Source organism: Choloepus didactylus, chromosome 7 (genome assembly GCF_015220235.1).
Source record: "Choloepus didactylus isolate mChoDid1 chromosome 7, mChoDid1.pri, whole genome shotgun sequence".
In the NCBI taxonomy this organism is placed as follows: Eukaryota; Metazoa; Chordata; class Mammalia; order Pilosa; family Megalonychidae; genus Choloepus; species Choloepus didactylus.
The window spans coordinates 117,866,150-117,876,886 of NC_051313.1; the positions used below are offsets into that span (position 1 = coordinate 117,866,150).

The 10,737-nt window shown below is 54.0% G+C and overlaps 1 pseudogene; it reads right to left on the reverse strand.

The window, feature by feature from the left end:
• Window positions 1–9,584: 9,584 nt before the first annotated feature.
• Window positions 9,585–10,489, reverse strand: LOC119540709 (annotated as a pseudogene).
• Window positions 10,490–10,737: the final 248 nt, after the last annotated feature.

Sequence of the window (10,737 nt, forward strand, 5' to 3'; positions counted from 1 at the left end):
TAACCAGCACAAGTGGATGCTATGATTATCCCTGTTCTAGGGGTAGGGAATCTGAGGCACGCGCAGTTGAGTAACTTGCCCAGAGACACACAGCTGGTAGGTGGAGTTGCCCGGCTGAGCCTTGGCTGTCTATGCCCGGTGCTGCCTCCCAGCCAGCCCTGCTCACGTCGGAGCTGAGAGAGGGTCAGTCAGGAGCTGGAGGCTGATGGATGCGGGGGCCTGAGGGCAAGGCTGGGAGACGGGTGGGCTTGGAAACAAGCTCTGGGGGACACTCACAGGAAGGAGCAGGGGGAAGAAATGGAGCCTGAAAAGGAGGCACTGGAATAGTCTTGGAGGGGTCAGGGAGGCCAGTGGAGGGAGGCAAAGAGGACAATGGGGTTCAACTGTCCCAGCTGCCCCTAGAGGGTGGGGTACGTGGCACGGACGGAGTTCTTGGGTGCCGCAACTTGGGGGGTGGGGGTAGTGTCAATAGGAATGTCACTTACAGAATCCATACAAAGGATCCAGAGGAACCTGGCTGATCATCTTTACTAAGGTGGAAACAGGCTGGGCACAGTTAAGTGGCTTGCTAAAAATCTCAGTGTGTTTCTTAACCCCAGAAAATGGCTTCTGTGGCACACGTTTAGCCCCAGACTCACATCTGGAGCCTGGGAAACCCAGGGCGCCCCTGCCAGCCCCCACCAGCCCCCGGCTCTTCCTGGCGTCACTGTGCTATTTTAACTGTCGCACTGGCAGAGAAGTACTGCCAGCATGTTAAATACTGCGTTAATTAATTAACCAGGCACTTCATTGAGAGTCAATGGCATAATTGTTGTTCGTGGTGGATAAATACTAATTGAATATTAAGAACATATTTGTGCAGAAGGAGCCGCTTCGGGAGCGAGTCGTGCCCTTTGTCAGCCAGATGTTTGGACTCGTTTTGGAGGCTGAGTCATTAGCGGGAAGCGCCCTGGCATTCGGGCTCTGCTGTTCCGCGCCTGAGAAGGCAGGCAGGCAGGCACGCAGCCCGTGGAAGGACGGGCTCCCGGCAGTAAAAGGCAGAGTGGGTGGGTGGAGGGTGGTGGGGGCTCTCCAAAGACAGACCAGAAAATAATAGTTGTATTAAGCGGATGACAAATATTTACTGGGCTTTGACTTAGGCAAATCTAGTTATGATTTTAGGCACAAGAGAACTGACACTTTTCTTCTCTTTGAAACTCTCAACATTTGGCTTAATCCTGGCCAGTGAGGCAGTGTTGATTCCATTTGACAGGTGGGGAAACTGAGGCTCCATGAGGCAAGATGACTTGCCTAGATCACCAAGCCACAGAATCTCAGGTTGTTTGTTGCCTGCTGCAGCCTCATGCTCCTGCGGCAGGCTCAGGTACCCAGAACCCTGGTCAGCTGAGGGCAGGCGGGCATCTTACCCTAGTTCCCTCAGTCCCCACATCAAGGGAGACAGGCATGCGATTGGGGTATGGCTTGGTGGGAATAATGCAAGCTGTGGTCTTGGCCAGATGCCCTTGTGCAGTGAACAACCTGCCCGACTGTACCTGGCTGCCCTTCCCACAGACTTGTGATAAGTGTAAATGAGAAATCACACAGTAAGCCCCCAATACATGTTACTAGCCTTCTGCAGTTTTTCTGATCTGCCTTCCTAAGAACTGGGCACCATTTTGCCACTACCCACCTGAGGCCTGGTGGGCTACTTTGAAGGCCTGATAAGAGGATGCTGACATGTGGACCCAGAACATGAGGAGATAGTTCCTGTCACAACACCAAAGGCAGCAGAGGGTCTGCAGAGCCTCGTAGCAAAGTGTTTCTTCAAAGCTCCAGCCCTGGAGTACTCCGAGCCACTAATGGAGGGCCCCAACTCCCCTTTCCCAGTTCCAACCTCTGTTGCTTGGTCTCGCTGACAACTAGCTCATGAGTAAAACTTAGTTTGGGCTCCCCAAGAGGCAGACCCTGAGACAAGGATTCAAGTCCAGTTGAGGGGAACAGAGAGGGAGGAGGGATGGACACGGAGCCCACTCCTGAGGGGAGGCCCAGCTCTGGTCCTGGGAGCAGCTCTGTGTTCTCCACCTTCTTGACAGGGTAGCAGGGTCTGAATAAGCCCACACTGACTGGCAGAAATACCAGGCAGGAGTTGGAACTTGGGGTGGGGTGGTGGGGCACCTGGGGTGGATGTAAGGGGCACACTAAGTGCTCTCCTCCTGGAGGGGGTGGCCAGGTCCTGCAGTCCTGGATGGGGCCAGGCTGAGGAGGGTGAGGCCAGCGTGGCAAGAGCCAGGAGCCATCTGCATCCACCAAGTTCTTCGTAAATGCTCACACATGGACAGCCTCAGGGAGCGGTGGGGATCTGAATGAGGTTGTCATCTGCTCATGGCTTTCAGGGTGGCTTCCCATAGCTAGCACAGCACCTGGGCACAGTGGGACCAGTCGAGCAATTTGTGGGTGACGTCAAGGAAGGGTCCCTCTGTAGGTCCCTCTGAGGGGCTCAAAGCCCTGGCCCACACAGCCTGGGGTGTGGGGGTCTGTGCAAATGTGGGAGCCAAGAAGACGGTTGGGAGAGGCCAGAACTGCCCAAGGCCTTGACCCCGGAGGCACATCCAGGTAGGCCCCCAGCACTTCAGCTTCCTCGGTTTGCCCCCACTGGTGTCAGCAAAGCTCTCCTGGGAAGCTGATGACATCAGAAGTACCCCAGGAAGCTGCCCGCCCCGGGGTGACAGACGGGACTATTTATATGGAGGTAGCTCAGCCCTGTCACCCTCCAGCTCCAAGTTGCCTTCTGCTTCCCCTGCTTCCCCCGCGCCATGGCTGCTGCCGCCTATATTAGGAGCTCAGCAGATGGAAGGAGCCGGGGACCCTCCCCCACGCTCCGGGCTTGTGCCACGTGCCAGCGCAACCCTGAGCCAGCGAGGGCCGGGACCACCCTTCCTGGGCTGCCTGCACCTCCTCTGACCCTAGGGGGCAAGGACCAGGTGCCAGCTTGTGGCCAGGCTTCCGATTCTGGGGGGACAGACCCATGGGGAAGGGTTGCACAGAGGATGGGAAAATGGCTGGAAGACAGAATGGAAAGGGGTGGAAGAAATAAGGTACAGAGACCCAGGGGACCAAGTTGCAGGGAGGGAAGGCAGGGTCTGAAGAGGAGCCGGGGGTCTCAGGGGCCCGCTTCTATAACATCCGTGTGCAAATAAGGAAAAGGCGCCCTCTGCAGGTGAAAGAATAAGAAAAAGGCATCCCTGTGGGCAAACCCAGCCCTGAGGAGTCCTTGGCTTAAGCCAAGGGAGTCTTTGTGCAAAAGGGCACCCCTTTTTCCCAGAGGCCTCGGTCCCATGCCAGGTCACCCAGCTTGGGGAGCAGGCCATGGGGCTGACTGTAGCTCCTACTCACCCTCGTGACCTGCACGGCTGTGCCTGGCAGCCTGGCAGCCCTGTTCCTGAGGCCCCTGGCAAAAAGAGGGGCTGAAAAAGGCAGGCCTGTCTTGGGGTCTGAACTCGGTGCTGGGGCTACTTTAGGTTAACCCCCCAATATTCTGACTCTGGCAGCAAGGCCCTGATCACCCAAGAGGGAACAAGTTTAATAGTCTTGGCAACCAGACAGAGTTCCTATCAGCTCCCTGAGGGGTGCAGGCTGACCCGGGAGCCCAGTCTCATTAGGAAACCGCACAGCATGTTGACCCAGCCAGCCTGGCAGATGACCTTGGCAAGCTCCAGCCTGGCCCTGTGTGTGGGTGGAGAGCCCTGGCCGCCAGTCTCTACTCCCTGCACCAGTGGCTGCTTCCCTCTCCCAGAAGCCCTTGGAGGCACGACTGACACCTGGCTTAGCATCCCAAGCCCACCTGGGACCTACCCTCTGTCCCAGCTGCCCACCTTTCCCTGTCCAAACAGCAAGTGGAGCCTCCCACCATCCTGGGCACGTGGGGGGTCCAGCGGCTTTGATTTCTGTGTTCTGTGGCTTTGGCACTGGGGAGGTGTCAGAGACTGAAGTGCAATTTGCATTTTAATAAAGAAAGTTGTATTTCAGTCATTTGCATTTAAATAAGGTGCTGCTTCCTCCCTCCTTTCCTTCCCTGCTGGTGGTGGCACCTTTGGGAGAAGAAAGCTCCCCAGGCCTCCCATTGCCTACACATCCTCCTCACCCAGCCAGCCTCAGTAGGAGGCGGTGGGAACGGCAGGAATCCTCCCCCCATTCCTCACGCTCTCTCTTTCTCTGAAGAGCTCCCTTGCACACACACATGAACACACACATAACGTGAACACCCACATGACCATGTGCATGCATACACACCGGGTGCACAGGCTAGCATATGCACGCCCATGTATGCACACTCATATGCATGCTCAGGTGTGTATGCATACACACTCACATGCCACAGGCATACACCATGTGCACCACATGTGCACCACGTGCACACACATGCTCGCCCGTGAACACACACACATATATGCACACACATCACACGTGCATATGCATGCATAAGCACACATATACACACACACACAGCCACCAAAAGTGACAAGCTGCTCCTCTCGCCTTGTGCTCTCCCAGCCACCCAACCCCAGGTAAACCAGTCCTTGGCTCCCTTCTACCTTACATCTACATGGAATCACCCATGGACCCACTGCATCTGATAGTGCATGTGTCCCATCTCTGGGCCAGGGTGGGGGACCATGTAGATGCCTTGGAGGCCAGTCGTGGCAGGACAGTGGGTGGGGTCCATGGCCCAGCATCATCTCAGTGTCCCTACGCTCCCCCTCCTACCCTGGCTCTGCCCTGAGTGCCTCCATTCCTGCAGGGGCAGAGGTGCTCTCTGCAGCCACACGGACTCCAGGCGGAAGCTTCCTTCTTCCTTTTCAACATCTCTTGGTCAAGCCCTTTGGCCTGCTGGGGTGGTCCCCAAGTAGCTGCCAGCTGTCTGTTCCTGGCTAAAGCTCTGTCTCCTGAATCAGCAGCCCCCTCTTCGGTCTCCTCTCCAGCTTCCCCAGACTCTCCAAACTTACAGTTTCTTCAAGACAGCATTCTTTTTACCCTTCGCACCCTCCTGTCTCTCTCCTCCTTCCCCACTGTCTCTGGCAGTGCAGCAAGAACACAGACTTTCAAATCACGCAGGCCGGGTTTGAATCCTGGCTTCGGCATGTACTGGCTGTTTCCTCATATCTAAGATGGGGCTTGTGCCTATTGGTAGACTTACGAAGATCAGTAAGTCAAAGAGTTACATGCTTGGCACATTCTAGGGTCTTGATAAATGATGGCTGCTATCGCTGCAGACCCCATAACCACACAGCCCCCCTCACTGGGCCTAGGGATATGGCTCCAAGATAACTTCAGAACTGATCACATTGAATCACTTTGTCTCCTGAAGGACTGCCGTAGGAAGTGTGCAGCTGGGTACGCAGAGAGGACCCATGGATCCTATGTCATGTCACCTCTCTGAGCCTTGTATTCCCCATCTGTAAAATGGACGTGATGCCTCTTCTCCTTTACCTCTCTCAGAGGACAGTGGGAGGGTGAGGGTGGATGGAGGTCCCTGAACCCCAGGACCCTCCCAGTCCTGAACACTAGGTGTTTCCTCATCAGTAGCCGGGAAACACCAGCACAGCCTGGGGTGGGGGGACAGAGTCATCTCAAGGCCTCTGCTCCCCCCGAGGATGCAGACACCACCTCTGTCCTCCCAGCAAACCCCAGGAAGCCACTGTCATTGCCGTATTTACAGATGAGGAAACAGACTCTGACGCCAGCCTTCCCATGGAGAAGGCTGGAAACTGGGCCTGCTGATGTCTAGAAGATGTCAATATTTGGTGGAGAACATTCCCGGCTGAGGGCTGGGTGAGGGCCCTGAGGTGGGGGCACGCCTGGCCTCTTGAGGAACAGCAGGTAGGCTGCTGAGAGGTGGTGCCTCAGCCCTGGGGGAGCTGGCAGGCAGCTCTGGCTTCACTGTCCCCCAATTTCCACAGTGTGCCCCATAAATGGTTGTCATTTTCTGTGTGTTGTGATGGGCCAAAGGCTGGGAGGCTGGGCCTCAGGCAAGAGGGGCCCCAGGAAAATGGCAGACCCCAGCCCGGATTCAGCCTCACTGAGTAGGAGGGGTGAGGACGCCGGCCCCGGGTACAGAGCCTTAGGGTAGAAACAGGGCAGAGATAGGGGAGCTTGGCCAGTGGGGTTAAGTTTGCTCCAGACCCTCAGGACCTCCTTCCCAATGGTTTGTCCTAAGCACTGTCCTGCCATTGCCACCACCATCCCCATAGACGCCTCCAGACTCACAGTTAAAGTCTTGGAGGAGGCCCCTCCTAGCCACATCCCCACACACAATGCCTGTGTGGGCAGAGGAGAGCTCCGTGGAATGTCTTTGCCTTCCTGGCTAAGGGGGAAGATCCATGGGCAAAAGCCTAGAGCTAGGAAGTCACGGCCTTGACCAAAATATGTTATAATCTATTGAGCACTCGCTATGCACTAGGCACAATTTCCTCAATCGTCACAACAACCGTATGAAGTGGGTATGATTGTTTTCATCTTACAGACAAGGAAACTGAGGCTGGTCACCTTGAGTGTGTGGGAAAGCCAGGTTCAAACCCAGGGTTCTGCCCTCACCATCAAGCTACAGTCATCTCTGTTTTGCCTCCTCCTTCCTTCCTCGCTCCTTTTCTCCCACAGATATTTATTGAGCTCCTACTTTGCATTGGGCCTGTTCTGGGCGCTGGAGGCTGTGGAACAAAATGAGTTGTCTCTGCACTGTGCTAACTTTCTAGAACAAGGGCTCCTCATGGTTTCTGTGCCATGGATCCCTTTGGTGTCTGCGGAAGCCTGTGGACCCCTTCTCAGAATAACATTCTTAAATCCGTGAAGTAAAATTTATAAGATGCAAAGGAAACGAATTATATTAAAATGCAGTTATCAAAACATTGAGAAAAAATTACTTCTTTATTCATGCACTCAATAATCAGATCAAGCAGTGGGTCTAATAAAACCCCCATAATTTTGAAGTAGTATTGAACATAAATGATATTTCGAGGTTTCTGCTGCTATTGTAATGTGCTTTGAAACTATCTGTGCTTTCACTGGTGACAAAGACACAGGTTCTGTGAACCCTACTGTCATTTGCTGCCGAAACGCACAATGGAAGGAAATGCTAAATCTCAATTAGAGATTGGTGAAAATAAGGATGTGATATTTTTTTCCATCCACATCCACAGACCCCCTGGATTCCATGCAGGGATCCTTTGGAGATCTGTGGTCCCCAGATCTTTTCTAGTTGCAGGAGAGAAGCAGGAAACAAATTACTTTGGAAGGTTCAAACGCTCTGAAGGCAAATGAAGCAGGTAGCAGGGTAGAGAAGGACAGAGAACTGCCTCGTGGGGTGGCCGGGGAAGGAGACGGTGACACTGAGGAGTCGCCTGCGGGGAGCGAGGGAGGGAGGCTGCCGGTGTCTGGGGGAAGAGTAATGGGCCGAGGGAATGGCAAATTCCCCTGGCAAGTTTGAGGACAGCAAGGAGACCAGTGTGGCAGGTGCACAGAGAGTGGGGAGAGGATGCTGGTGATGATTTTGCCGAGGTTTGAGCCATTTACATGTTTGGAATTATTTTAAGAATGACGAAGTTGCGGGACCGTGGAGAGCAGGGTTGGGATGTGGTCATGCCGGATCTTCCCATGGACCCCTTGGCTGCACGTGGACGACAGACCATGGCGGGGAGGGTGGAAGCCAGGGTGGGGGGCTGTGAGGAGGACCAGGGTGGCAGCCGGGGGGTGGTGGGTCACATCTTAAAGGAAGCACCAGCAGGATTTCTGATGGGTTGAAGGTGTGGCATGAGAGAGGTCTCAGGCCCCCCTCCCTGAGCCCACCCAGCAGAGAGCTGATGGCTCTGGGGGGGCTCCTCCCTGCTGCTCACACTTGGCGATGGGGCAGGGGGACAGACCGGGGAGACTCGTGGAGAATGGGAGCTGTCAAGGTGCCCCTGCAGAAGATGAGGCAACAGGGGGTGGGGGGAGCCTGGGAGGACCACCTCTTGGCTTTCAAAGCTGATGATCTCTCTTTCACACCAGTCTTATTGCCTCGTACACTAAAGGCTCCGAGGTCACCTTCCCACTGCCTCTAACACAGTATCCGCTTTGCTTAATTACTTGCTTTGCCAACACTAGGGATTCCCCCAAGAGATTACTTACCTGCTCTGTTGACATGGGATGTCGTCTATTTACTCTCATTCCCCAGGCAGCTCAGGAATGTCCTTGGCAACCCAAAATGCAACACTTCCCCTCCTCCAGGGACATTTCCAAAGACAGCTGCAAGACTAGGAGGCTTTGGCTCAAACTGAGAAATAAACCACTTAGAATAGATGCTCAAAAAATACGAGTTGACTGGATGAATGAGATGAAAAGGAATAAGGAGAGAAAGACAACTTCTCAGCTCCCTGTGAGCCCGTTCCCTTTTATTTACCTTGAAGCCCTAGAACATCTGAAGCACCCACTGTGCTGCCTGTAAGAGCAGGGAGCTCTCCCGGGCCGGATACCGAGGCTCAGCCGCCATTTTGGATTGTCCACACTCAGCCCAACACCAGCTCTGCAGGGGAGGAGCTGATGGCGTCACTCCTGTCTGTCTGTCTCTTTGCACTCACATCCATCCACACCCGCCTCTCAGCTGGTCTCTGTCCCTCATGCACCACACTTTGTGGCCCTGTGTTTTGCTGGTAAAACAGGATCTGGAACCCCCATTTTTTTTTTTTTTTTCAATTAAGACACATTTATTGAGCAGCATTTATATGTCAAGTGATGCACTAGGTACTGGGCATCTACATTAACAAACAACTACATTATGGTTCCTGTCCCCAAGAAACTACAGAGTAGTTGCAGATAAAATGAATGTTGTTGGGGTATGTTCCTTCCCCAGTAATATTCTGACTCATGCACAGACAACTATTAATCCTTAAATTTCTCTTAACATATGTTGAAGAGTCACTTATGTGTTCAAAATGTTTTACTAAACACTAAGGGATTAGGAAAAGCTGGTGCCTGGGGCAAGGGGAGGGTTGGTGATTACTGTTAATTCATCTTTGCTTTCTGTGCACCCCCCAGTTTTTACTCCCTTACCCTGTCCACAGGAGGGCTGGATGGTAGGATCTTAGACTCCTTGCCCCTTCAGGAGGGGACATATCTCAGAAAAGATCCCTTCAGGATGCCCAGGCAGTCCCTAAGATTTCTGAATTTCACCCCTGGGCCAAATCTGGCCCCTCACTCTTTTTGTATAGTCTGTGAACTACACATTTTTACATTTTTAAGTGGTTGGGGGAGGGGGGAGAATATTTCAGAACATGAAAATTACATGACATTAAAATTCCAGTGTCTGTAAATCAGGTTTTCTTGGACACGGCCACACTCCCTTGTCCATGTGGTGTCTATGGTTCTTTCGCCTGCCCTTGGCAGTGTTGGGTGGCAGGGACAGACCACGTGGCCTGCAGAGCCTGAATACTACTGGCATTTTTTCTTTTTTTTTTTTGGACTGCTGAAACCATTTATTCCAAAGACGCTGCTGGGCCAGGATGGGTGGGGAGGGGCTCCACACTAATAGAGAAGGGGGAAGGCCTCCTGCAGCCACAGCCCTTCAGTCCTCATTCTTAGGCGTGCAAGTGTCTATCCTCTGCAACCACGAGCAGAGGGAAGAGAAGGGAAGCATCAACATAGACCTTGAGCAGCTGCACGTCCACCCATGTCTTGCCCCAGGAGGTGGCTTTGCCTGGTCGGGCACGAGTCGGAGCCAGCAAACTCCTGGGCTGTGGTTTATGCAGACAGCACGGTCAGCCCCATTCCGCATGAGGCTGGCATTGGCGATGGGGTGCCTGACCAGGCTCCCGCCCAGGACAGTCATCCAGGAGCACGTCTGAAGATGGCCTCAGTGATGGCCAGAACCAGCCCAGCTTCCTGAAGAATGGAAGGAGATGCTGCCACCCAGCAATCCGCCTGTGAGCACCAGGCTCAGCGTGGGGTTGTGGTTCTTCTGGGCCCAGAAAACACTGGCTTTGGGGTGTTGTGCTCCTTGCGGGGCTGGGCAACCACTTCGCACCCTCCGTGATCTGCCCTAGCACCCTCTGTTCCAGGATGGGCATCAGCCAGTCCTCCAACTTGCAGTAATTGTCACTGGGCCCTAGCAGGTTCCCCATCCTGTCGATTCCCTTCTCCCAGAGCTCCTTCCCCCTGAGGCAGACCTTGCCCAGGTACGTGGGCGCCAGGACGTCCACCATGTCATGCTGCCACATTATCCTAACCCACCTTAAGAGGTAGTGGACAGTCTTGTGGATGACTGAGCTGATGATGTTGGACGCGTAGCCCAGGGAAATAGTGCAGCTGGTGATGGGTGGGGGCTCCAGGTCAGGTCTGCCTGCACGTCCCTGTCCTGTGACAGCAGCTCCAGCTTCTTCAGCTCCTTCTCGATCATGGTGCTCACTTGCTACCCCGCTCGCCCGGAGTTGGTGGCCTGGAGGCCGGTGGTCCCGAAGGCCTGCAGCAGTGCCTGGTGGTCCATGCGCGCAGTGGAAGCCGTAGCCCCAGACCCTTCCCTGTGACTTACTGCTGCTTGCAGCACCGTAGGAAGCAGCCATCCCAACCAAGGCAGATCAGTGAAAATCAATACAACTCGCTAGTCACAATTCTTACCTGGGCCTGAGCAGAATCCCATAGCAGAATCCCAGGGATGCCGCTTTGATAAGGCAGAGTATGCAGCAGATTTTATTATAAATACAATTTCATAAGTTATCTACTGTCTTTTGAAAG